The following is a 27,813-nucleotide window of genomic DNA, read 5'->3' as shown; positions in this document are numbered from 1 at the left end:
TGCTAGGTTTAAGTAGTTCTAAGTTCTGGGGTACTGATGACCTCAGAAGCTAAGTCCCATAGTGCTCAGAGCCATTTGAACCATTTCAACACAGAGGCGAATGCACCCTGAAGGTTTGGGGAGCAAAACAAGTGGACTTGCCAATTGACTGGCTTGTATGGACGCAATGGCTCTGCTATCCTGTAGTTCCTTAAGTTCAGCAGCGCCTTGGTCCCGCAATGTAATGGGAACAGTTCTGGCATGGCAAAATTTCGGTTGAGCATTAACTTTCACAGTAATATGTGCAACACAATTGTTAGCTTTCAGAAAAGGGTGACGGGAATTCTTTTAGCAAGCTAGTTACACAGTCTTTACCATTGAATGCAGACACTGACAACACATTGTCCTGAATTTTAAAGCCAAACAAATCAAAAGAATGACGGTCAAATATGTTCTCACAACAGCGTGATTGTAGCACAGTCAAAGTCACAGTTCAGATATGGGAGTGCAGGCAAAGTATGTTTTCCGAGAACTGGACTGTCTTGCCACTATAAACCGTCAGGTGTGTGCTAGTTTTAGACAGGCGTGGGGAGCCGAACAGTTTATATGCGTCCGATTTAGCAATGTAAAGGAGGCACCCATGTCCAAGTGAAGTTTCACACGTTTCCCATAAAAAAGCAAATAAAGAAAAAGTTTGTTGGACTGGCATAGCAGTGAATAAACTGTTTGCTTCCTAGTTTTGCTAATGACTGTTGCTAACTTTGAATACACTGCATATATTATATTGTCCTTGTGACTAGATTGTGTGAGAGGGCAGAATTCCTATGTGTGTTCTGTTGCAAACAGGCGGATTGTACATGTCCTTCTTGCCACAAGCATAACACTGCGCTTGTCTGGACGGGAACTCTTGCCGTTTGTGCCGTGAATAGCTCTGAGGGCATGACTTTGTTCACTGTAGCCGCCTGTGTAGAGAGCTGTTGTGTTGACGCGGCGTGGCAAGCACCTGCTGCCTAATGGGCCGGGTGCGAGCAAGAGGCGACTCGACCCGACAAATTACTGTCTGCTGGAACTAATTGGCCGAGAAGGCACCTGAATCCTACTGACCGAGTACTTGCACTACATGTGAAATGATGGATCGAACTATTTTAAGATCTCTTCCCTGAGTCTGACTTCAGTTACAATGGACACGATCGCATCACGCAACACAACATCTGGATATAAAGCACAACAAGCACATTCGAATTTGCATTTCCTTCGTCATACCTTGCAAATCTGTTACCCACTCGCGATAAGTTTGTTCTGGCCGTTTCTTGCAATTAAAGAATAGGTACCTACCTGCTGCCACATACACTTGTTGGTCGTAATAGTTAGTTAGAGACTCTACAACCGGCTCATACGAAAGTTCACTTATAGTGGCGTTAGGAAATAGTTTCTGGGTGAGTCTAAACACTGCACTGCTTTCCGTGATCAAGAAATGGGGATGTTACACAGAACCTGGTGTGTTGTGACCAATTATGTGGAATTCAAACTGATTAGCCAAAACACTATAACAGACTGAAACTTCCTGGCAGATTAAAACTGTGTGCCCGACCGAGACTCGAACTCGGGACCTTTGCCTTTCGCGAGCAAGTGCTCTACCATCTGAGCTACCGAAGCACGACTCACGCCCGGTACTCACAGCTTTACTTCTGCCAGTATCTCGTCTCCTACCTTCCAAACTTTTCAGAAGCTCTCCTGCGAACCTTGCAGAACTAGCACTCCTGAAAGAAAGGATACTGCGGAGACATGGCTTACCCACAGCCTGGGGGATGTTTCCTGAATGAGATTTTCACTCTGCAGCGGAGTGTGCGCTGATATGGTAGAGCACTTGCCCGCGAAAGGCAAAGGTCCCGAGTTCGAGTCTCGGTCGGGCACACAGTTTTAATCTGCCAGGAAGTTTCATATCAGCGCACACTCCGCCGCAGAGTGAAAATCTCATTCTGGACTATAACAGACTCTTAAAACAAGTAAACACCCTGCAAAGAAAATACATTCGAGAATTAAGACGCCCTCAAACGCAAAGGAAAATCTGTGGCAGCTAGGCTCTGGTTTGTCGCTATGGAATCCGTGGACGTCCTCGTTGCCAATGTTATGTCTTGTCTGCTCGTCGCATATGGGGTTCCTAGGAAACCTGCTTTCTCGAATCGCTAGACAACAATTCAAGCAAATCGTCTCAATTTTTATTTCATTGAGCTAAATGACAATACTTAACTTTGGGAATTTACAATGGTGGGTTGCAAGCAGTTGGCGAAGTCTCTTTAGTGTGTACAACTCCTAATACAAATGAAACTATGCAGTTCATAAGTCGCTTCTGTAGCGTTCGAACGACGGCTCGTCGTTAACTCAGCTGGGGCCAGGCGGAGCGGCGCTTACGTTCTCTTCGCCTAGCGGCCGCTGCTGTCTCGGTGCTTCCTAGAGTGGGGTCGGTCAGCTCACTATTGGCTGACGTCGTCTCACAGCCCACTCTGCTCTGATGTTCTTGACTGACGCGCCGCCGCTTGACGTCACGCCAGAACACCTTGAGAGACTAGAGGTGGGACGTTCATATTTACAGGACACGTGCATTAGTATGTTCAGAAGCAATGGTTAGCATTTGAACCTTGTCGTCCCGTGGGTTCAAGGTCAACATCGACATCGAGGCGCAACACCACCTACCATTAAAATGTGTCTGCAGCTCTCATTTTCGCTATAGACCCAAGGTAATGGATGAGTGCGACCGGAGCATACGTGCAGGATGACTCGCAGATGTATATGCGGAGCATACCGGGATTGCTGGACACATTTGCGTCCTCCTCGCTCCGATGCAACAATGAAATAGTGTAACACATCGTACAATATCAGGTATGACTCTCCGTCGCCGTTTATTACAGCATGTTTTGTGTCCACCTACCATTGACGAATGTGCAGAAACATACTAGACGGCAATACCATATGGAACGATGTCACGGGGGACAGGAATACAGCGCCAACTCAACATCTTATGGTATGGGGTGCTATTGGATACAACCACAAATCACAGTTGGGGCGTGTTCAGGACAGTTGAGCAGTGTAACCTAAGTGAATAACGCCGTGCGACCCGTAGCCGTAAGCTTTCTCCACAGCGCCACAGACGCCATTTTTCAGCAAGGCAACGCACGACCAAATGAACACGTGCCTTCTTGGTGTCACAGGATGTCAGCTTTTTGCCGTGGCCCGCCAGATCACCAATCGAAAATGTGTGGGATATGGTGAAGCGGTGGGTGCAGCGCTGTGACCCACTGCCAAGCACGACAAACGAACTTTAGAACCAGGTGAATACAGCATGTATGGCTGTACTACAGGACGCCATTTGCGCCTTGTACGAGTTGATGCCATCTTGCATGGAAAACATTATCAGGGCGCATGGTGGAACCTTTGGCCACCAGGCAACGGGACACATGCTGAACAGAGGTGACTTCAATTCTAATCATTGCTCTGTGAATATGAACGTCCTATGTCTAGTTGTTCAAGGTGTTCTGTTTTTCTCAACATGAGTGTATATTATAAAAGTAAGTGTACAATGTGCATGTCGGTAAAACTCAGAAACTAGTCCCTGTACGATCAAGGGAGTTGTATGGGGTCGTAGCCTTCTGTCCCCCATCCATGAAGAAGGTGTACTTTTGAAGATATACGGGAAGGCAAGTTTCGCCCTCTAGAAATTTCTAGAACAGAACATTCTAGGGTGTTCGAGATCATTCCTGAACATTTCAGAGTATTTAAGAGCATTCCACAATATTTCAGAATGTTCTGGAATCTTCCACAATGCACCCTGGATGCTCTGGACTATTCGGGAATAGTCTGGAACATTTGGGGAGATTCTAGAATGTTCGACAACATCCAAGACCATTGTGGAACATTCTAGACCACTCTAGAATGTTGTGGAATGTTTTGGAACATTTTATTCTATTTGTATGTTCTGGAATTAGCCATTAATGAGGCTACCCATTGGAAGGTGTACTAAAGCAAGACTCGTTGCGGATTCGAACGTCTACTACTTATCAGTCACGAACCGAAAAAGTAGTGCAGTGAGTGACTAAAAACAAACAGTGAAGTGTGAGTAGTCAAATGATGCAGTGACTGAATGTAAATCGATAATAAAAGAAGAATAGTCTGTAAAGTGTATGTAGTGTATTTCTTAATAAAAGGTTGATTTGATGGCCATTTTAGACAAAGCTCGAACGTAAAAGAGAAGGAGATCCTGTCAGTTCTCAAGCAAAGCGGCGAAAACGAAAAGAATAGCGAAAAAACTAAACAGACGATGAGCGCGAAGCACATTTAAGTTCCCAACTAGCGACAATGAGTAGTGTGAGAAGCAGAGAAATCTAAGAACAACGAAATGAACAAGTATTAAATAATTATAATATGTTTCCAATAATATTTTTGAACTCTTACACTTTATGAAGTATTATTAATAGTTGGAACATGCTTTTAATACCTTTTTTCTCTTATAGTTTATCCTTTTTCTAACTACCACACAATCTTATATCAACTCCCTGAGCGAATCCGGATATCCTAGCTAGTTGAAAACAAATAACAAGTTAAAAACAAAAAAATTACAAAAAATTAAACATATTTATTTACTATGAGCATAGACAGGCTTAAGATTGGATAAAATTTGAAAGGATGTTCGTATTACATATCGATCGGCAGAGCCCCCCTACTGATACAGCTTCCATTGACGGTCGGAAAATGCTAAAGCATTTGTGGTTTGGAACACCACGCTGACGTGACGGGACGTCAAGCCAATGGCTGGAACAATGGAACATTGTTTGCACCAAAAATACCTCCGATGATATCGGAGGCAAGTTGAGGGCTCTCTCACTCTGCAGAAATGACAGTATTCCAAAATGTTTACAATTTTTCTTAACTAATGAATTCCTACTAGTTCTCGTTACATTATTAGTTTCGATTATTATTTCATAAATGAATCCAGAAATCAACATAGGAAACAGTACAGGATTGCGTAATTAATAACTGAAGTTTTAAGTGTGCAAATAATTCGTAATTACGAATGTGTCTATAAAGAAAATTAGCTGTAATTTCAGAAATTGTACTTACGTGTTATAACATCGAAACTAAAATATTTTATAAACTAATTCCTTTTTATAAAATTTAGGTAGAAATATAACATATTGTGGATAAAATAATATGAAAATTTTCAGAAAAGCAGCTGAGATAATATTGACCTGCCCAAAATTCGAAAAAAGTAAAACTGGTATCGACAGTTACTGTTGATAATAAGTAATGCTAATGGATGATGTCCCGTTACACGTCTCTTTACTGACACAAGAGAAGTTACAGTGCGTAGGCATCTGATCGGTAATAACGAGTCCACGTGAGCCTATCTCAATGTGATAACAGTGTTGCCAGTTGGTATGAAGTCCAATAAAGTCCGGAAAACAGGAAAAAACCAATAAACAGAACAAGCTGGAGTGTATGTTGTATCATCCATCCGAAGCAGCTCCAGACTCCGTACTTCAGGGCTGAGCTGCTTCCCTTAATCGCAGCTACTAGCGCACCGCACGTCACGTCTGCTCAGATGTATCTCTCCACTGTGGCGCCGCTCGAGGCGAGGAAGGGCTGATGGAAGCTCCGCCCGTCACGTACCACTCTACTAGGACTCCACACCTCCGCAGAGTTGTCAAGGAATGTTGTCCGCGATGCTTTCGGAAGATGATATGGTTACAGCAGATGTCAAACTTATACAACACGTTTGTCACAATCTTTCAATCTTCAAGCCGCAGTTTACGTGATAAATGTTACGATAACATCTCGAAGTAAACAATTTATAAGGTATACCAAACTTCTATAGTATATGTTCCAATATCAGTCTTCCTCTACAATTTTTACCCAGTAGCATCATGGAGTTTATTCCCTGATATGTTAACTCGTCTTCCATAATACTGTCCTTTCTTCTTCTCAGTTTTCAGGATATTTTCCTTTCTTCTCCAATTCCACTGAGAACCTTCTCAGTCCTTGTCATTTCAGCCAACGAAAATTTCCACATCTTTCAACCGTACACAATTTAAGCGCTTCTATTTTCTTTTATTCCTCTTTTCCCATTGACCATGATTCACATCCACGGAATGCAGTGCTAACTAACATTCTCAGGAATTTCTTCCTCAACTGAAGGCCTATCTTTGATAGTATAAGACTTCTGTTGGCCAGGACCGCTCACTTCACCTGTTGTTTTAGGCCTTCCTCCCTTCCTCCGTCTTGTAACACATTTCCTCTAAGGTAACTTAATTTCTTAACTTCGTCTTCGCCGAGGTCGCCATTTTGATGTTAAGTTTTTCGGTAAGCTGATTTCTGCTAATCCTCATTACTTTTGTCTTTTTTTAATTACTCGCAATCATTGTTCTGCAGTCACTACTAGAGTAGACTAGTAGCATTACTAACACCACAGATGGATGCTACAAGGATGACAATCCAATAGTGACAGAATGAGAAACTTCTGGGAACATTAACAAGAAAACTAAACCTAACAGGTGGATATACGCACTCTTTAAAAGGTCAAACGAAATAACAGAGACAATTATAACAAAAGTGGCAGAAATAAAGATGGAGACAGTATAAATTTACTCTTGATGCACTATTTTCTGTACGTTCGTGGAACCTATAGCACAACTTTCTCTGTTATTCGGAACCGTGACTTGACTTTCTATCCGAATAGAACATCACCTTTTACCATTAAGCTATCTAAATACACCACTTCTAGTGAACTATTTGCGATAGTAACAACAGTAACATGACCGGCATCGTTGTAGAATATTCTCAAGGTAGCTGAAAGGTAGCTAGAGGCTCCGAAAGTACTTAAGAGAAAGACAGTAAGAGATGAGTGGTAAATTTAGGTGGAATGTATGGGAAATTTTTGTTTCCATGATAAACTGGCGCCATTAACTAAATTCTCAGAAGTTAATCGAATTCTCAGAGATATATCTACAGAATGCCCCACCGTCCGAGATCAGTTATAGAAAACGGCATTTTAAGGTCAACAATGAAAACACTTTATTATGGTATTATTTATGATTTTTGTTTGTGTAATTTAGCAGATGTTCGTTTCGTGTGCTTCACTTAACAGGTAAATCCGCCATGAATTACGGCGTTTCAAAACAAAATTATAGTTCCAGAGTTATTAACATAACGGATGACTGACTGTGACAGCATCGCAGGACCTCACATGTGATTTTCCAATGTTTGTTTGCTTTAATCGTCTATGTTATACCGTAATTAATTAAATGCGCACTGTTTTACATGAAAGAAGGCCAGCAAAATTATTTTCTCGTTACCGATGAATGCAATCAACATTTCACTTCATTTAATTTTAGTTCTGTGTCGATTCTAGTTTATTTTGCGTGTCAAACAGTAATAACCAATTAAATGTCCATTCATAATCTGCCATCACGTCATCTGCACCACTTTCGTAGTCAGTCTCGGCACAGACTGCTCTTATCACCCGTGCTCTGATCAACAGTACTAAACACACGTGGATTTCCACATTGATATTCCAGTATACTATACGGAAGGCAATAGAATTAAAATTTTGTAAAGCCATGGCTACACCTATATTGATATATGGTAGCGAGTCATGGATCCCAAAAAAATGTGATAAAAGCAAATTACAAGCAACATAAATGAGAATTTTTCGGAAAGTGAGAGGTGTTACCGGAGAATACTGTACAAGAAATGAAGACTTTCGGAATGAATAAAGTATTTATAATAGTAATCCAATATCGAACAAAATAAAACATGTAAAATTCACCTACAACGAATGAGTGCAGAGAGCATCCCACATCTGGCCATGTTGTGCCAGACAAGAGGAAGAATACACGTAGAAAGACACAGAAAGAGGTGTCAGTGAAAAATGGAGATGAAACAGGTACAAGTGCCTAAGCCTCGAGGTGCAGACAAAGAAGAAGAAGAGGAAACATTTACACCAACTCCCTTTATCACTTCAGTTCTGTCCTTCTTTTCCTTGTTGAAGACTGCATCATAGACACCTATTTTTAGTACAGTAAATCTATGAAATGTCGCTTTTGAGTATCTAATCCAAATTAAATTATTTATCGTTTCATTTCCAAATTAAATTATTTAGCGTTTCATTCACTTTTGCAGAGGACAAACCATGAACATGAATGCTTTATAGACTGGCAAGAAGGCCTAAATCATTGGTCGCCACACTTATGAAGTTTATGAACTACCGTGCCATATTTAAATCCTTCTGTGAGCTACCAAAAGAAACAAGAACTTAAAATTCTTAAATCTCTTTAATGCCGTAAACTTACACGTATTGTAAATATGAAATAAATTTTAAGTGAAGTGTGTACAAGAAAACGAAATTGATTGAATTGTACGTAAAAGGTAAATTTAGATGTAGTTAATTATAAATTATAAATGTGATAAAAGATGACAGACCTATTAACTTTGTTGAGAAGGATGGCACACTTTTTTGTCATCAGCTAGTTCTTTGATATTAGAAGCATAGGTAGTAGGTGCCAAGAGAACACAGCTGTCCAACCTCCATCAGATACTGTTCTTGTTTTTTTGATTTTTTTACAAATTTTGACATTGGGAAAAGAAACCTCATAAAGATATGTAGAACTGAACATCGCCTTCACTTTAACCTGGACCAAAATTGGGTGTTTTCCTTTAGTAAGAAGAGGTCAATTATTTTTCAGAGCTTGAAAAATGCTGTTTCAAAGATGATTCATTTTCAAAGTCAATCACTTCCAACTGCACTGGAGCATTACCTTCTTACAACCAAAATGCTCACTGACACAAATAGAAAACACTTCAGCTTCTATCAGTATAAAAGGCGCTCTGACAACTTCTGCAAAGATTGAAATGCTTTTTGAATCCTGGTGGGTCCTGCTGAGTAGACCTCCAAACTGAAACGATTTCAACACTTCTTTGCTGAGTCATCAGGCCGGTTATGGATACAATCACTGATATTAGCACATGTTTCCAGAGCTACCATTCCAGGAACAGGTCTTCCGCTGTCAGATTACGGCTGAGACAATAGTTCTAGATATATTCAAGGCCACTAACCGCACTTCCTTTTCCTCCCCCTTCCTTCTCTTCCATTCCCGATCACGTTTTCCACTTCCCCTTACCTACAAATGTCCAGCGTTGCTGTCTACCGACCTCTTTCTCTCTGCCTCAAGACGCGGAGACCCACTGCTCTACAGCGAGAGGATAATTTGTTGGTATTTGTTGTAAATAATGATAAATTAATTCCACACGGTCCCGTCACGGTAATGTGACAACAGCCTATGTATAATAACCTCTGGCGGTAGGCAGGTGGAGGGAGAGATGTCGTTATGCAGGAGTGGAGTGATTTATGGGGCGTCCAAAGGGGCATGATCATTGGCTCTCGGGCCAAGGATGCAAGTATTTCCTAAACGGCTAAGACTGTAAGCTCTTCGCGTGCTTCCGCAAATGGCACTATCCAAAACCGGCGCAGAGGCAACTGTGATGTATCACGGGCCGTAGATGACAGGGGTGAACGACGGCTGGGGAGGCGTCTACGGGTGAACAGACGTGTAACTGTTAAGAAGCTGATCCCCCAGGTGAACCAAGGGGCTACCGAAAGTGTATGCTCAACGACCGATCAGCGAACTTTGCTGCTTATGGGATTCCGCAGCAGGCACCTGGTTGATGGATCCATGGTAACTGCAGTTATCAGGCGCCGGAGGCTGGGATTTGCACACCAGTACTGCAACTGGAGCTCTACTGGGTTGCGACATGCGGCCTTTTCCGATGAATCACCTCCTGTGTTCCACTGGGGTGAAAAGCCTGAAACAACTGTTGTCCGAACGGTCCAGACCGCATGAGGGAGCGCTATGGTCTGGGGAATGTTTTCGTTGCATTCTTTGGGTGGTCTCGTCATTCTGGAAGGAACACGAGTCCAGCACAAATATGGATCTATCCTATTGGGACAACGTTCACCCCTACATGCCGCCTGATTCTCCTCCGCATGATGACATCTACCAATATGACAGTGCAACGTGTCACACAGCTCGCAGTGTACGTGTTTGAGTCGAAGAGCACCAGGATGAGTTTTGTCGTACCTCCCAGGCAACTGGACTCTAAAGATTTAAACACAGTCGAGAATTTGCAGGTGCACCTCAGCCGGGCTTTTCACACTATGGATCCTCAACCGAGGAACCTTGCGCAGCTGGCCACAGAGCTGGCTCCGCATCCCAGTCGGTACCTCCCAGAATCTCACTGATTCTGTTCCGGTACGAATCGCAGCGGTCCGCACTCAAAACGTGGGTGTTCAGGATTTTTGCAGGTGGTAACATTAATGTGACTGGACGGTGTATTATCGACGAAATTACTTGAGTTTCGTCATTCGAGGTCTGTACACTGTGGTGCTATGACCATCAACGGCAGAGTTACCTACTTGAAAACAGCTACAAATTTTGCCACAATTTCTGAGGCAAAATACTTTGATGTTTGCATGAAAAATAGTTGCGACCAAGACTGTTTCAATTCAAATATTCTACCTACTGTTGCTGTACCAGAAGTCCTAACGGAATTGAAGCAATTTTTCAAAATACTTTGATTTTGCTAAGCGTGTATAAATTATTGACATTTGTCACATTCTGCAAAATGACCGTAAATTATGATTTGAAATACTTGGAAACCACAATATGTGTAACAAAATGACTTCATAGCAACTTCAGCAAAATACTATTAGTCCATCCACTCGTCTAGGCTAGTTGTGTGTCTGATGGGATGCTATTGTGAAGGAAAATGCTGCCAAAATTACTGTAGTTAACGGTTCAAAATAACCATCTCAAGTTTCTTATTTTTGTTTTCTCAACTAGCAGCAAAGTTCTTCGTCTTAAGCATTCCACACACCCGCTCTAAGTGCACAGAAAATACACTGTTCTACGATGAAACATGTCCTCTGAACTCTAACACTACCTCTGTTAACCATTCAGTGCGGCTTGACGTTAAATATTTGGGTATAGTGAATACGTGTGATCAACACGTTAGCGACTGTAACAGGAAGAATGAACTCCTGCTGTCCTTAGATTACACATGCATACTATTACTATGTGAGTATTTGTGTTGCGTAATATGACATGTCAGCTCCCAGACTAAGCATTTTTCAAGCCTCAGCCTACCCCGGGAAAAGTGCACATGCATTACTGCCGAGTCGACGATACATGGGCAACTACTAAGGAACTGACAATCTGACTAAGGACTTTTGCAAGCCCCATACTGTCAGGCCTTGCCAAGACGGTGAAATATGAAACTGCTGAGGGAGATAAGCATATGTCTCCTGGTTGTGTCGGATATCGTGTGTAGCCCATTAAATGAATAGGATGTCAGAGTCATTGCACCCTGACTAGATGGCTGACGTGAAAGTGATGTTGCTGTTGTGTCCTCCCCACTCGTTAAATGTGGGGTGCCTAGGAAACATGCTTTTTCAGATCGCTAGACAACAATTGAAACAATTCGTATTAATGAAGTTTATTTCCAGAAAATAAATGACAATAACTTCGAGAATTTTCAATGGTGTGTCACAAGAAAAGGACGACATATAAGTAATCAATGTACTTTAGTATCTACAATTCTAATACAAGTTCAGTAAGGGAACGAAGTTTTTCGTTACGGCAATTATATGTAAAACATTCTCTGTTTTCTTGCCATGTCAGTTCTGGATAAAATCTCAAGCTTTCGACGAGTACCTCCATCGTCAGTGTCAGGAGCAATTGACTGTCTTCACTGCTGCTCTGGTAGCAATTTTTATATCCCGTGGACGACTTCCGATTCAGTGAATACAGTCAGTTGCTCCTGACGATGACGATGGAGGTAATCGTCGAAAGCTTGAGTGAGTCGTGGTAAAAATTTCTGTTTTGAAGAGCGCGCCGCAGCGCGTAGTGTGAAGCAGTTGCCCTCTGTTTCTGACCGTGGTGCCGCTGTGGCAGTCGCAGCTTTGGTGTCTCTCTCTGGTGGGAAAGGGGAAAGGTTGCCTGTTCACGTGCATTTAAGGGGCGCTATGAGCTCGCCAGTCGGTCAGTATCGGTCAGTCTCTCGTCCCCAGCTTGCTAATCTGTCTTTCGTCCGCATTTGATAGGCAGTTAGTGTCTGTCTGTCGTTCGGAGTGCTAGTATGTGTATCGTTCGGATCAACCTTTAAAGCCAGCAAATGAGAGTCTTTCCACTCCGCCAGTAAGAGAACTCAGCGAGTGGTCGCCCGGTCGGGGCTGAGTTCCTGGATCTGAGTCTGCGCGTTAGGCCGCCAGTCGGCTCGATTTTGCTCAGGCACTGGTCATTGGCTGTTGGATCGATCGATGGGTCGGTCGCGCACTGAGACATAAGATGACTTGTGCGTCTTGAGCGTCGGCGCATGTGAGGTCGCCACGTGAGTCCAGTGGGCAGCGGCATATAGCGAGGAGTAGTGACTTCTCGGTCGACACGAGAGCAACAGGAGTCAACCCACGACATCAGTCTGGCCGGTGCGAGCTGCGACGCCGTGAGACGGTGGAGATCGGCGCTCCTTCCGGCGACCGTTGAAGCCCCTGACAGCGGACGGTTCGGGAGAGCGATTTTGGGGTGCTGCGCCAGGTCTTCTCGAGATATCGCAGTTTATTAGAAGTTAAGTGATTGGTGATATGTTGTTTGATTTACTCTTGTTAAATTGTACTTGTTTTCTTGCTGAGGTCACCAGCCGTTTTGCTTTAAGGGCGTCCCACCCGCGGAAGGAGGTTGCTTATGAATTGGGTGGGCCGTTTTTCCCTTGTGGAATAAGGGTGGGTTAGAGCTACCTGCGGTTCGGGTTGTTTGGTAATCTCCCTATCAATCTACCGTACGTTAGTAGCTGCCTCTGTCATGTTTGTCGGATTTGGTGAGTTAACGCATTTATTGCTTAGAGTGTAACGGCCTAATACATGAAATACAGTATGTTTTGATCTTTGGGATCTTTGATGTTATTGCCTATGATCTTGAGGGCGGTATCTGTGTACTGTAGAGCATCTTAACTATTGTTTGGCTAACCTTGTAGAATTATTTTTTTATTATTTATGGGCCGCATACAACTTAAGACTTATGGTGTTTCTTTTTCTTACGTTCTACCCAGTACTTCTTTATTTTACCGCCAACTGCTCGTCTCTGCTCATCTGTCCACACTCCCCTGCCCGCATCTCGTGGTCGTGCGGTAGCGTTCTCGCTTCCCACGCCCGGGTTCCCGGGTTCGATTCCCGGCGGGGTCAGGGATTTTCTCTGCCTCGTGATGGCTGGGTGTTGTGTGCTGTCCTTAGGTTAGTTAGGTTTAAGTAGTTTTAAGTTCTAGGGGACTGATGACCATTGATGTTAAGTCCCATAGTGCTCAGAGCCATTTGAGCCACACTCCCCTGGGTCGAGGTTTTGGCGCATCTTCTTCATAGTTTGCTTTTTCTATAAGTAGCTTAAAGTTATTCCTGTCACGTATTATTTCTTCTGGAACACCTACTTTGTTGGCGTCTTTCTTTACTGCTTCTATCGATCCTACAGTTTTTTTCAGCTTACTAACGTAATTAAAAATTTTCTTTCTAATACGTGTTTCTTCCATTCTTTTTGAATGTCCATAAAATTTTAGTCTTCTCTTCCTCATTGTATTTGTGATCTTTTCTGTATTTTTGTATAGGTCTTCATTTCTCCTTTTAATCCACCTATTTTCCTCGTTTTTCTCGGGACCTAGAATTTTTCTTAATATTTTTCTCTCTCTTTTTTCTAGTTCTCTTAATTCACCTTTCTTATTCAATGTTAGGCACTCTGATCCATTAGTTGATTGTGTCCTAATAACTGAATTATAATGTTTAATCTTTGCTTGTATGGATATTGATTTCTTATTGTAGTAGTTTTGTGTTAATTTATATGCAAATTCTAACTTTTTATACTTTCTTTATTTGTTGTGTTATCCAGTGCATTGGCTTGGATCCACTCCCCCAGGTATTTAAATCTATCAACTCTTTTAATTTTTCCATAGTTTGTTTTCATAAACTTTTCTGTATTATGTTTGTCTTCTATATAGTCGGTTTTTTAATAGGATATTTTTAGCCCAGCCTTGCAGAATTATATAAGATTGCATTCCACGGACTTTTATTTAAATGATCATTTTAGTACATAGAGTTGCCACCCTTTCACCGTAAGAATTTTCTTACAAGTTAAAATCAAATTGCGCCTTCACTGGCAAGGTCAATATTTAATTGTTGGAATTTTGTACCATTTCCATCCCTCCTACGGGGGGCGGGGGGGACGGCATAGTTTGCGTGCTTGTGTAAATTGTTAAAAATCTTAGGTTTAAAGTTATCTGGTGTGTTGCAGATTTGCACAAGTGTAGTCTTTGAGAGGCTGTTGTGAGCGGTCGTAACTACGGCCGTGTCAAAAGGGAGTGGCAAGGTCCTCTGCCCGAAAGCTCATACAGTCAAAACTTGTTTCTTTCTGCCTCTGAATAAATTGTAACCTTGATATTCAGAGAGTGCTTTCTGATTATAATTTTAAATCTGTTTATTTTAAAAAGATGCTTTTAAGCACTACTAAAGTGAATAAAATTCACATTTGTTAAAAGGAATTTGGTTATGATTTCATCAGTTACTCGCTGGCAACTACTTCCATGCTTACATAGTGTGATTAAATGTATTAATCTTCTTGATGAATCGCTACTAAATAAAATAAATTCTTAAGAATATTCTTTGAAAATTAATCATGGTTCATTGAGATTTTATCCAGAACTGATGCGGCAAGAAAATCGAGAATGTTTTACATACAAGTTCATTAATACAGTTCCTAAGTCGCTGCGACTGTGGAAGTACAGTAGAATGGCTAGTCTTCAACAGGGCGGTGGTCAGGCCGCGCGGCGCTGATATCCTCTTCCTGTAAAGGTGGCGGCTGTCGCCTTGTCGTCCTAGGGAGGGGTCAGTCAGCGGGCAATTGGCTGACGCCTTCTTCACAGCCGCCTCTGCTCTGACGTTGCAGCCTGGTGAGCCGGCGCTTCACTTTACGCCGGACAGTTATGAAATTCAGCAAGCATAAATCAGTATATGATAAGCGTTACGCTCCGCGTTGGTCGACTGAAATATTTAATGTAGTTAAAATCCACGAAACGTTTCCGAGAACTGCTACATCTATGCTCTGCAAACCACTGCGTAGTAGCTGGTGTGGGGTATATCCCATTGCACTGGTTGTTAAGTTTCTTTCCTTTCCATTCACGGGTGTAATGTAGGAAGAATGATTATTTCAATGCCTCAGTGCATACTGTAATCAATCTGCTCTTGTCCTCACGAAACCGATGGAAGTGATCTGTAAGATGTTGTAGCACAGTCCTAAGGTCATCATTTGAGGCCGGTTCTTCAAACTTTGTAAGCAGATTTTCTCGGGATATTTTACGTCTGTCTTCAAGAGTCTGCCAGTTCAGTTATCATGTCTGTGCCGCTCTCCCACGGACAGAACAATGTGTGACTATTCGTGCTGCCCTCCCCTGTAAGTCCTATTTGGTACTCCTCCCACACATTTAAGCAATTTTCTAGGATGGATCCCACGAGTGAGTGATTTTTAAGCCACCACCTATAAGACTGATTGCATTTTCCTAGTATTCCGGCAATAAACCGAAGTCTACCATCTGCTTCACCCTTTGACTTAGCGTATGTACTAATTCCGTTTCGTATCACTACTAAGTGCTACACCTACATATTTGTACGTGTTAGCCACTTCCAATGGTGACGCATTGAATTGTAGTCACAAGCTACTACGGGTTTTCCTTTTGGGAAGTCCACGACTTTACATTTATGAACATTTGAAGCAAGTTGTAGAGTCCTTGCACCACTTTAAAGTCTTATCAAGATCTGACTGAATACTTATGCAGCCTCTTTCGGACACTACTTCGTTATACATAACAGCAGCATCTAAAAGAGTTGGGAGATTACTATTGAAATTTTCTGCAACTTCTGTAAGTACAACATCAACAGCAGAGTCCCAACACACTTCTCGGCGACATACCCGAAGATACTTCTACAATTGTCGATGGCTTTCTTCCAAGATAAATTCCTGCGTCTCCCGTGGTAAAAAATGTCAGTCATAAATTCGTTTAGTACCCCATATGAGCATACTTTTGATAATAAGCGTAGATATGGTACTGAGTCAACGGTTTTTCTGAAACCAACAAATATTGAAAATACTTGGCCAAAGGCTTTCAGCATTTCTGGTGAAAAATCCACTAGCTGTGTTTTAAGCCCGGCCGGGGTGGGCGAGCGGTTCTAGGCGCTACAGTCTGGAACCGCGCGACCGCTAAGGTCGCAGGTTCGAATCCTGCCTCTGGCATGGATGTGTGTGATGTCCTTAGGTTATTTAGGTTTAAGTAGTCCTAAGTTCTAGATGACTGATGACGTCATAAATTAAGTCCAATAGTGCTCAGAGCCACTTTTTGTGTTTTAAATCATCGCTGTTTTCAGAATTCTTGCTGAATGGCATGAGGGCACAGTGGCGGACTAAGAGGGGGACAGAGGGATTGGCCCGTCCCCAGCCTCTGGGCCTGGCTGTCAGGGTGCCCCAAGTTCGAAAGCTTCGAGATATGGAGCCCTCCCAAGGCCAGACCATTGTTAGTGAAATCTCAAACCATTTCGACATATAATCAGTAAATAAGAGGCACATTGGACCTTGGTCCTGTATATAAGCAAAACACGAACGCAGGTACATATTTGCGGAGTGGGGGAGTGGCCACGTACGTAAAAGACATATTCCTTTTGAGTCGATAGACATATCACAGCACTGCACTGAACAGGTGTTTGGATGTTGTGCAGGGTCAGTTGAATTTAGTGAATCTAAACTTCTAATTGTTGTTGTTTATAGGTCCCGTAACTCTGACTTCAGATCATTTCTGCTCAAGCTAAAGAGGGATCTTGGTTCACTTTGTAGGAAGTACCAAAAATGAATTGTATGTGGTGAGAACAATATTAATTTTGTATGTGATTGCGCACGAAAAAAGATGTTGGAGGATCTCCTAAGCTCCTATGATCTAATGCATACTGTATTTTTCCCAACTACGGGGCAGAGCACAGTAGCACAGCCATAGACAATATTTTCATACATTCTTCTTCACTAGATGATCATTCTGTTAGTACAAGGGTGAAGGCCTTTCAGACCACGATGCACAAATTTTAACACTAAAAGTTTTATCTAGTCAAAATATGTTGTATGTAATTTCAAACTATGTAGAAAAACTAACCCAAGACAAAAAAGAGTTTTTTAAACTTCGTTAATGAACAAGAGCGGCAGAATATTGACAGTGCCGATAACATAGATAACCAATGTAATGCTTCCCTTAACTCATTTCTCGTGCTCTTTGAGAACTGCTTTCCATTAGAACGTTCTAAACAGGGTACTAGCACTAAAACGCAGCCTATGTGACTGACTAGTGCGGTAAGGATATCATGTAGAACAAGGTGGGAATTATATCAAAATGTTAGAAGTATTCACAAGCAGGCTACAGTAGAACATTACAAACAGTATTGTAAGGTGCTTAAAAATATTATTCGGAAGGCAAAGTGTATGTGGTACGAAAACGCACAGGATATAATTAAAACCATATGGTCAGCAGTGAAAGAAGTGTCTGGTCAACAACAGAAGGTCGACGATATAAAGTCAGTTCGTAGTACAAATATTTTTGTTACTGATATGTCAGATATATGTACAGTATTTAACAACCATTTTCTGAGCATTGCTGGTGAATTAAATAAAAATTTAGCTTCTACATGGAATCATATAACTCTCTCGGAAAATTTCATCGTAAATCAGAGGAGTTGGTGCAGTTGATGGTGAAATATTATTCAGAAGCTACTAAAAGAGCATCGTCTGAAACTTAAAAGAGACCGCTGGTGGACCAAAAAGAGTACTATGTTATTTGTCAAAACGATAAAGAACTAATATATTTTTATTTTGTATGAAGATGTGAGGGAAAAAGTTCTTGCAGATGTAAGAAAGGCTAAATATAAGGGAATCATTTTTGATAGCATTTGCGATGAAAGGAGTACTGGTCTAATGAATCAAATAATTAGAAACGTCCACACAGAAGACAATGGTCTTTATTCATAGCTGCGTCGTCAGCGGAAATGCCTGTAATGTGGTAGACACGGGTTCCGTTTGTGATGGCAGTACTTGATCGTGTAATAGCGGCGCCACGTTCTAGGAGGTCTTCAGAAGGGCCGGGAGTGGGGTGTGCTGACCACGTGCCCTCCATGACGTGTCCGCATCACGCCGCAGGGCAGAGGATGACGCGACGGACGGTAGGCACGTCTTCAACCTGAAGAGCCCGGCCGAAGAGCTCGTATACAGAAGGAAACATCGTGGATGTTCGACAACTGTTCTTAGATATTTATTTTATGTCGGGAAATACCGCAGAGCATATGTCAAAAGATAACCAAAGATAATCAACAGCAGCCGGAAAAAGCCCTCTAGATACTGTGTTTTGGAGGGCTCTAGGTTTTAATGTCACATCGGTGTCAGATGAGCATGGAGGAGTTCAACGAAACATCCGAAAAGTCAGTTTACAAGATCTGTTCAAACGAAACATCCGAGAAGTCAGTTCACAAGAGCTTTTCATTCGCTATGCAAATCATTTCTTAAACCTTCAAGGAGTTCATGCAATTCCATTTGTTCCCTCTAGCACCCACTCTTTTGAAACTGTACAGAAGTTATATTCATTCTTCTTATCTTCTGTATATAGGTAGAAATATAATAATAATAATGGCGTGTGGCGAGGGCCTCCCTTCGGGTAGACCGCCCGCCTAGTGCAAGTCTTTCGAGTTGACGCCACTTCGGCTACTTGCGTGTCGATGGGGATGAAATGATAATGATTAGGACAACACAACACCCAGTCCCAGATCGGAGAAAATCTCCGACCCAGCGGGGAATCGAACCCAGGCCCTTAGGGTTGACTGTCTGTCGCGATGACCACTCAGCCACCGGGGGCGGACAAGGTGGAAATTACTTGTAGGAAAAACAGGAAAAAGTTTGAATGATTTACTGGTACTTTCTGGAGCGCTCACTATAATTCAGTTGACGTCAAAAGAAAACGCGGAAAAAAGCTTGTTCACTTTTGAGGATATGCAACATCTGTCCTAGGCAGCCCTTGATTCTAGATATTCGGCAAGCTTCCTCCTTCCACCTATTTGTGACTTTATCTTTTTGAGCTTTCGGCTCTGGGGTAAGTAAATTTAGTCCAAACAATGTCTACAGTTTCCAAAACTATCTCTGAATAAAGGAATCACCAAATAAAGAAACTTGAATGAGTTTTTAGTGACAGAAGGAACTAAAATTATAGGACATGCTGTTACTTTGGCACTTAAAAATGCAATGATGTGGACATTAACATTGTCCGACGAGGAACAAAAAGGATAACAGAAAGCAACGCCATTTGAAAACTAGCTCATGCTGCTGGATTCCCGATTCAAACAAAATTTCGTCGATAAATATGTTAATGCAGAGGCCGATTAACACAAGAACTGTCGCAATAATACAAGGCCATAAAATAATTCACCAAAATTTTCCAAATTTTTGAAATAGAATTAATGATGGAAGCTCCCGATGACACTCCGGCTACATCATTGGAGAATCTGTTAGAAATTTATGATGAGTTTTATAAGGAGCAGATCCTGCAAGAAACAAAAAAAGATAACATAGGCCTATATAGGCAAACGATACCAGTGTTGACGTTGCTGCTAAATGGACAGCCCAAGAAATCCTGCAATTTATAACTTAATGGGACTTCAGTGACGCTTCACCCTTTACATCGCTTTCAGTCCACTACCTCTCGTCCATTTCTGTCTCAGTCGCATCATGCGAGGGAAGTTTTTCTAAACTGAAACTAATAAAAAATTATCTTCGCTCTATGAATAATCATAAAAACTAGCCAAGCTGTCAACTGAAAGAAAAATTTCAATGAGGTAGTGAAATAAAGAAACGAAAACATGTACTATGATAATATCAATACTAACTGCTATCTCGTACAAATGTTCGAAGCTACGTGACGTTATAACTGAACAAGCTGTGTTTCTAGACATATAAAATAAATGGTAATTTTCTTATTCTATTCTCTGTTATTTGTTTGCACCCTGCCTGCTAGTTGCTGTGCTAAATATTGTATCGTATTCCGTGTCCCACACCTATATTTGTAAGTGTATACACGGTGTTGGTTTTAACTTGAGACGCCTAAATATCTCGAAAACGACGCATCGTACGAAAAAAAAATGTGCAAGGGGAAAAGTTGACGTTAGTGAAGGGAACATCTGTCTGTGCTATGACTGGCCACATTCTGACCACCGCCCTGGCGTACGTGGGATCAACATTATATTTTTAAACGGTAGCCTACCGATTTTACTGCAGATTCGGATTTGACGTCAAGAAATACCGCCGCTTTACTAAAGCTGTAATCGACCAATATTGGTTGAAATCATTCCAAGGGTCTAGGATGAGCATTTTTCCCTGACTTGCGTGTCCACATGCCAAATATGATTCATATATATTTAACATATTTTGCACCTATGCGTACACATATCCATCAAATTTCGCCCTGCAGTTTCATTTTCACGCAAATCAATGTTTATAACGTCGTACGTCCTGAACTATGTACTGTACTAGGTTACACGTTTGTACGTACATCTAGAGGAATATGTAGCTACTGTCTGTGGCTAATGTCTGCAAAATATTTGGTGAATGGAGTCAGTAGTAAGGACGTAATAAATTAAAACGTCCTACATTGTCACTTGCTGTCCTGACAATCATTGTTCTATGAAAAAATTCACATCGTGTAACACCCATTATCAATTACGAGTCACTAATCTTATCAATTCATTGCTGCTGAATTCCGACTGTGAAATGTTAGTTATCATGTTGCAAGCATCTCCACTGTTACTACTTTTACACCTACAAACTTGATAACGCACAGGGAAAAGCGTACAGCAGGCGAAGTCAATGGAGGAGATCTACAGTAAAGCGTTGAAGAGCAGCAGACGTCGATAAAGTGGTAGAGAGATGTTCATAAAAAATACGAGGTGACTTCAGACCGCCTTCTTTCAGGGAACCCGTTGATTCGTCGATTTATCGTTCAGCCCACCATTACAGCAATAAATCCTCAACCGGATGATTTTTGCTGATGTCCTCTGTACTCAGAACATGAAGTGACGCCCAACTCTTGTACTTAGAATATCATATGACTACGTCGACAAAATATTTCTCACGCGTACTATTTTCTCGGTACCTTTCAACAGTACAGATTAATGCGTTGCATTGAATTTCAGTGCCTTCATTGTACCATCTAATGACATTCCAGGTGAAAAAATGTCGTACTGGTGGTAGTTCCTCGTTAACCATGCATTTCATGCTACATTCAGTTCATATGGTGTTGTGCAGTTAATCCTCTGGTATCCGGAGGCGACTACTTTTTTATCGCACAACACATTACAATCAGTCTCCCTGATATGGACATGAGGCACCAACAAATCTTATTCTTGTAATCCGACGGTGAGTGAAGTATTGCAGTGGTAGGACTGTGCTAATATTTGGCAGGATGACAGTCGAAATACCTCTCCGACCATCAAGGTCTAGGTTTTTTGGGTTTTACCGAAATAGAAAATGCAAGGATGGTTGCCTTAAAAGGGTACAGCAGATTTGCTTCCCCATATTTCCCTACTACGAGTTCGTACTCTGTCTCTGATGACTTCATCGCCGATTAGACTTTAAGAAATAATCTTCCCTCCTTGCTACCCAGTTTCTTACCGTTCCTGTGTTCACTTCACCTTCAGCTGAGGAATAATTTTTTTAGAATCCCTTGCACATATCATGGGCCAAGTATTTCACCTACAGAATAGAGCTAATAGAATAATAACACAAAACAGTAAGCGACACCCGTGTCATAATCTGTTTAAAATAGCTGGGATTTCTAACTGATCCATGTGGATCCATCTACCACTCTTTTAGCCACGTAAAGAAAGACGTCGGCAATTAGTAGCTGCAGCTACGATCATGGTAAAAGAGGAGAATGCAACTTACATTTACTAAGAGTCAACAAACACCAAAACCCTAAACAGCATTTTCTACAATGGAATAAATTTTACCATAAATCGCTCAAGAAGGTTAAAGAGAAAGCAAAAATACAAATATTTAAAAAATTAGTTGAAACATACCGCTTAAATAAATAAATATCAAAGTCAAGAGTTTTTTAAAGCTTTTTATTCCAGTCTCTGATCACAAATGAATTCTTTAGACGATGACCGGTTTCTGTCTGTAATGACCATCTTCAGATCTTTTTTACACCATGTCCTAAAGTTATACGGCCATAATGGCATCGTCAAAACATATAAATATAATCAGCATAGCATCGTCACATAGATTTAAAATATGGTGTAGAGTAGGCCACATCGTCCATATAGTGATTATTGCCCACGATGCTGGGGACCTTTTCCGAAGTCGAAAGAGCGATCGGAGTGGTACGTCCCCCACCCTCCCCCTACTAGTGCCACGGCGAAGGAACAATAAATTTTAACTGTAGTCAGGCTAATGGCCCGTTCACTGACCTGCGATACAGATTTTACCTTAGTATTTTTACATAGTTACACTATGTGATCAAAAGTATCCGGACACACTAAAAAACATATGTTTTTAATATTAGGTGCATTGTGCTGCCACCTACTGCCAAGTATTCCATAGCGAAGACCTCAGTAGTCATTAGACATCATGAGGGAGCAGAATGGGGCCTCCGTGGAACTCACGGACTTCGAACGTGGTCAGGTGATTGGGTGTGATTTGTGTCATACGTCTGCACGCGAGATTTCCACACTCCTAAACATCCCTAGGTCCATTGTTTCTGATGTGATAATATAGTGGAAACGTTAAGGGACACGTACGGCACAAAAGCGTACAGGCCGACCTCGTCTGTTCACTGACAGAGACCACCGACAGTTGAAGAGAGTCGTAATGTGTAACAGGCAGACATCTACCCACAGCATCACACAGAAATTCCAAACTGCAGGCGGGAGGTGAGAAAACTTGTATTTTATGATCGAGCGGCTGCTCATAATCCATACATCACAGCGGTAAATGCCAAACGACACCTGGCTTGGTTTAAGGAGAGTAAACATTGCACGACTGAAAAGTGGAAAAACGTTGCATGGAGTGACGAATCACGGTACACAATGTGGCGATCCGATGGCAGTGTGTGGGTATGGCGAATGACAAGTAAACGTCAGTTGGCAGCGTGTGTAGTGCCAACTGTAAAATTCGGAGGCGGTAGTGTTATGATGTCGTCGTGTTTTTCATGGAGGGGGCTTGCACCCCTTGTTGTTTTGCGTGGCACTATCACAGAACAGACCTACATTGATGTTTTAAGCGCCTTCTTGCTTCCCCACTGTTGAACAGCAATTCGGAGATGGCGATTGCATCTTTCAAAACGATCGAGCACCAGTTCATAATGCACAGCCTGTGGCAGAGTGGTTACACGACAGTATCATCCCTGTAATGGACTGGCCTGCACAGAGTCCTCACCTGAATCCTATAGAACACCTTTGGGATGTTTTGGAGCGCCGACGTCGTGCCAGGCCTCACCGACCGACATCGATACCTCTCCTCAGTGCAGCACTCCGTGGAGAATGGGCTGCCAATCCCCGAGAAACCTTCCTTCACCTGATTGAACGTATGCTTGCAAGAGTGGAATCTGTCATCAAGGTTAAGGGTGAGACAACACCATATTGAATTCCAGCATTACCGATGAAGGGGGCCACGAACTTGTAAGTCATTTTAAGTCAGGTGTCCGGATACTTTTGATCACATAGTGTAAGTATTCAAATGGGACAGAAGGAGGCTTATATACATTCCGTTCCTTAATCGTTTCTGCCCAGGGAAATTCTGTCTCTTGTTCACTACGGCGCTGCCCGTTTAGCTAGTCATTAAATACATTTCAGAGTTAAACGACATGAAATACTGTTAACGAGTGAGTACCTTAGCAGGAGGTTACAAGCTGTGGAACAGAAAATTCGCTTAGCAAATATTAAATCTTGCAGGACGGGTGGAATGTAAACGGACACAAGAAGGTGAATTACTCCAAGTTAACGTCCTGCTTAATTGCAGTAGCAGAAGCAATAACAATACATCTCCCTGTGGGGGGCCGCCCTGGGGTGCGCTAATAGCCGCTGCGCACCGCCTCCACGTTCTCTGAGGGCTTATGGAGGATCCTTGCGTTCACTTGTTTATCCTTGCCTTGTGCTTCCACACTTTATCTTCCCGTGTACGCATGCTGGTGAGCTGAATCAGGGGTAGAGATTTCCTACCGTCACGTAGAGAACGTGCTGTAACTATGAGCTGAGGAACTGATTCTAACGGTTTTCCTAATTATAAGACACAAGAAAGTTGACGACAAAGGTAATGTCAAACAGCCCAGTACATTTGGTGCAAAAGAGCCATCATACTACATGAGACACTGAAAAACGCTTGTCTAAACTGATACGCGTCTGAGAATCAACAAGATTATCGAGCGAGTCTACTGTACTTCTGATAGTCATCTTGAAATGTTGAATAGTATTATCTTTTGTTGTTCGAAGTTAAATAGGGACGATCACATGGAAAATGTAGAGAGGAAGACAAGCCAAAGACTACGTTTTATTGGCAGATCACTTATAAGACATATTAAATCTATGGGAGGAGATTGCCTGTTGAGCTATTTCAGAACTGTAGATCGATGCGGACTCAATCCACTGTCATACGGAGGATCAAGGTAGATGTGCCTGGGTGGAAGCACGTCCATCTCCACCAAACTGGACTGATAAAGGGTTAGAAGAAAATCCCAAATGGGTACCAACTGCAATAGTATGGTTTACACCTTCGTGGTGTTTCATGTTGCTCGTCCAGATGACTTTCTACTCAACATAAGCAAATCACTCTGGAAAATTGTAGTGAGAATAAATCTGGGAATGCTAAGAACAATTACGCATCTCCGCGAGAGAGGCTATGGTTGGTTGCAATACAGAATAAATTATGCCTTCCTGATACGTATAGTATGCATTGATCGTCGATCTGACCTATTAAAAATACTGTGGCCGTTCCGTATTTGTCTACTAGAGGTGAGTAATACTAAGTCTGAGGGAACTGATCGTGACGTCTTTTCTGATACCTCAAATACCTCAAATACGAATATATCTTCTATTTTTAGCTGCGTGTGTACATGTTGTGGATGTCTATAGTTTTAATGGCCTATTCAGTAATGGTAGGATGCAATACATTGATACTTCGTAGGAAACAGTTGAAACGTCTCCTTTGGAAAATTGTGTGTTACTGTGCTGGTAAACCTCTTACTTTATTTGATTTTCAAACAGCTGAGTAAAACTGAACGTACTCGGACTTTTCTCTCTTTACTTATTCTGATCATCACTAAAATGACACACAATATTTTGTTAGCGCAACGCCATCTGATTTTCAATAATCCCTACAAAAGAATGACCCTCACTAACAATAACCTATAACTTTCATGAATCACTTACCTTGCAAAAATCTTCGTTACTCGAACTACTGCAATACCGCGAGTGCCAATGCTGCCAGCTAAATGAAAGATTCTTACTAATGGAGACACTATCTACTGATAGGTATAGTTAGAAAATTAAAGATTTTTATAGAGAACAGGCAATGTATTTACCTTAACAGTGTTCAGCAGGCAATATATATATATATATATATATATATATATATATATATATATATATATATATATATATATTGAATACTCTCTTTCAAATTCTAAAGGTGGCAGGGGTAACATACAGGCAGCGAAAGGCTACTTACAATTTGTACAGAAACCAGATGGCAGTAATAAGAGTCGAGGGACATGAAAGGGAAGCAGTGGTTGGGAAGGGAGTAAGACAGGGTTGTAGCCTCTCCCCGATGTTATTCAATCTGTATATTGAGCAAGCAGTAAAGGAAACAAAAGAAAAATTCGGAGTAGGTATTAAAATCCATGGAGAAGAAATAAAAACTTTGAAGTTCGCCGATGACATTGTAATTCTGTCAGAGACAGCAACGGACTTGGAAGAACAGTTGAACGGAATGGACAGTGTCTTGAAAGGAGGATATAAGATGAACATCAACAAAAGCAAAACTAGGATAATGGAATGTAGTCGAATTAAATCGGGGGATGCTGAGGGAATTAGATTAGGAAATGAGACGCTTAAAGTAGTAAATGAGTTTTGCTATTTGGGGAGCAAAACAACTTATGATGGTCGAAGTAGAGAGGATATAAAATGTAGACTGGCAATGGCAAGGAAAGCGTTTCTGAAGATGAGAAATTTGTTAACATCGAGTATAGATTTAAGTATCAGGAAGTCATTTCTGAAAGTATTTGTATGTAGTGTAGCCATGTATGGAAGTGAAACATGGACGATAAATAGTTTGGACAAGAAGAGAATAGAAGCTTTCGAAATGTGGTGATACAGAAGAATGCTGAAGATTAGATGGATAGATCACATAACTAATGAGGAAGTATTGAATAGGATTGGGGAGAAGAGAAGTTTGTGGCACAACTTGACCAGAAGAAGGGATCGTTTGGTAGGACATGTTCTGAGGCATCAAGGGATCGCCAATTTAGTATTGGAGGGCAGCGTGGAGGGTAAAAATCGTACAGGGAGACCAAGAGATGAATACACTAAGCAGATTCAGGAGGATGTAGGTTGCAGTAAGTACTGCGAGATGAAGAAGCTTGCACAGGATAGAGTAGCATGGAGAGCTGCATCAAACCAGTCTCAGGACTGAAGACCACAACAACAACATCTATATATATATATATATATATATATATATATATATATATATATATATATATATATATATATAACCTAAAGTTGACGCTTGAAACCTCCGACGTTCAGTTGCGTGTTGTGACAAACACGGGCCACGGTCGGCGAGCAGCATTTGCAGGGACATGTTTACGATCATGACCGTGTTTACGAGTGTGGCTGTAGTGCACTGTTGTGGTTTGGTCTAGCTGTCGCAGTGTCCACATGTAGCGCTTGCTGCTATTGTTATTCTGAATTCGTCTCCGCACGCAGACCAACTGTAGTACACCGGAACTGTTACCATGGTGTATTCAAACTCGGAAAGGCGGAGATGATACTCATCTATGGCGAGTGTCGACGAAATGCAGCTGAAGCCTGCAGGGTGTATGCAGAACGGTACCCGGACAGAGAGCATCCAACGTGCTGCACGTTGCAGAACATCTACCGCCAACTGTATGCAACAGGTATGGTCGTAGCACGCAAACGGGTTGTAACAGGCCCGTCACAGGAGAAGCGGGTGCAGTTGGTGTGTTAGCTGCTGTTGCCATGAACTCACACATGAGTTCACGGCACATTGTGAGAGCCGGTGGACTGAGTCAAAGTAGTGTTACGCGCATACTACATCGTCACCGCTTTCACCCGTTTCATGTGTCGCTACATCAGCAATTACGTGGTGATGACTTTAATCATCGAGTGCAATTCTGTCAATGGGCGTTAACAGAGAATGCGTTGCAGTTCTACCTGTTTACCGATGAAGCGGGTTTCACAAACCACGGGGCAGTGAATCTACGGAACATGCATTTCGGGTCCGTGGACAATCCTCGCTGGCTCAGACAGGTAGAGCGACAGCGACCGTGGACTGTAAATGTATGGTGCGGAATCATTGGCGACCACCTCATTGGTCCTCACTTCATTGCATGGGCCCAAACAGCTGCCACATACATAGCGTTTCTACAGAATGATCTGCCAACGTTGCTCGA

The sequence above is a fragment of the Schistocerca piceifrons genome, chromosome 4 (genome assembly GCF_021461385.2).
Source record: "Schistocerca piceifrons isolate TAMUIC-IGC-003096 chromosome 4, iqSchPice1.1, whole genome shotgun sequence".
Lineage (NCBI taxonomy): Eukaryota > Metazoa > Arthropoda > Insecta > Orthoptera > Acrididae > Schistocerca > Schistocerca piceifrons.
This window is presented reverse-complemented; position numbering follows the sequence as displayed.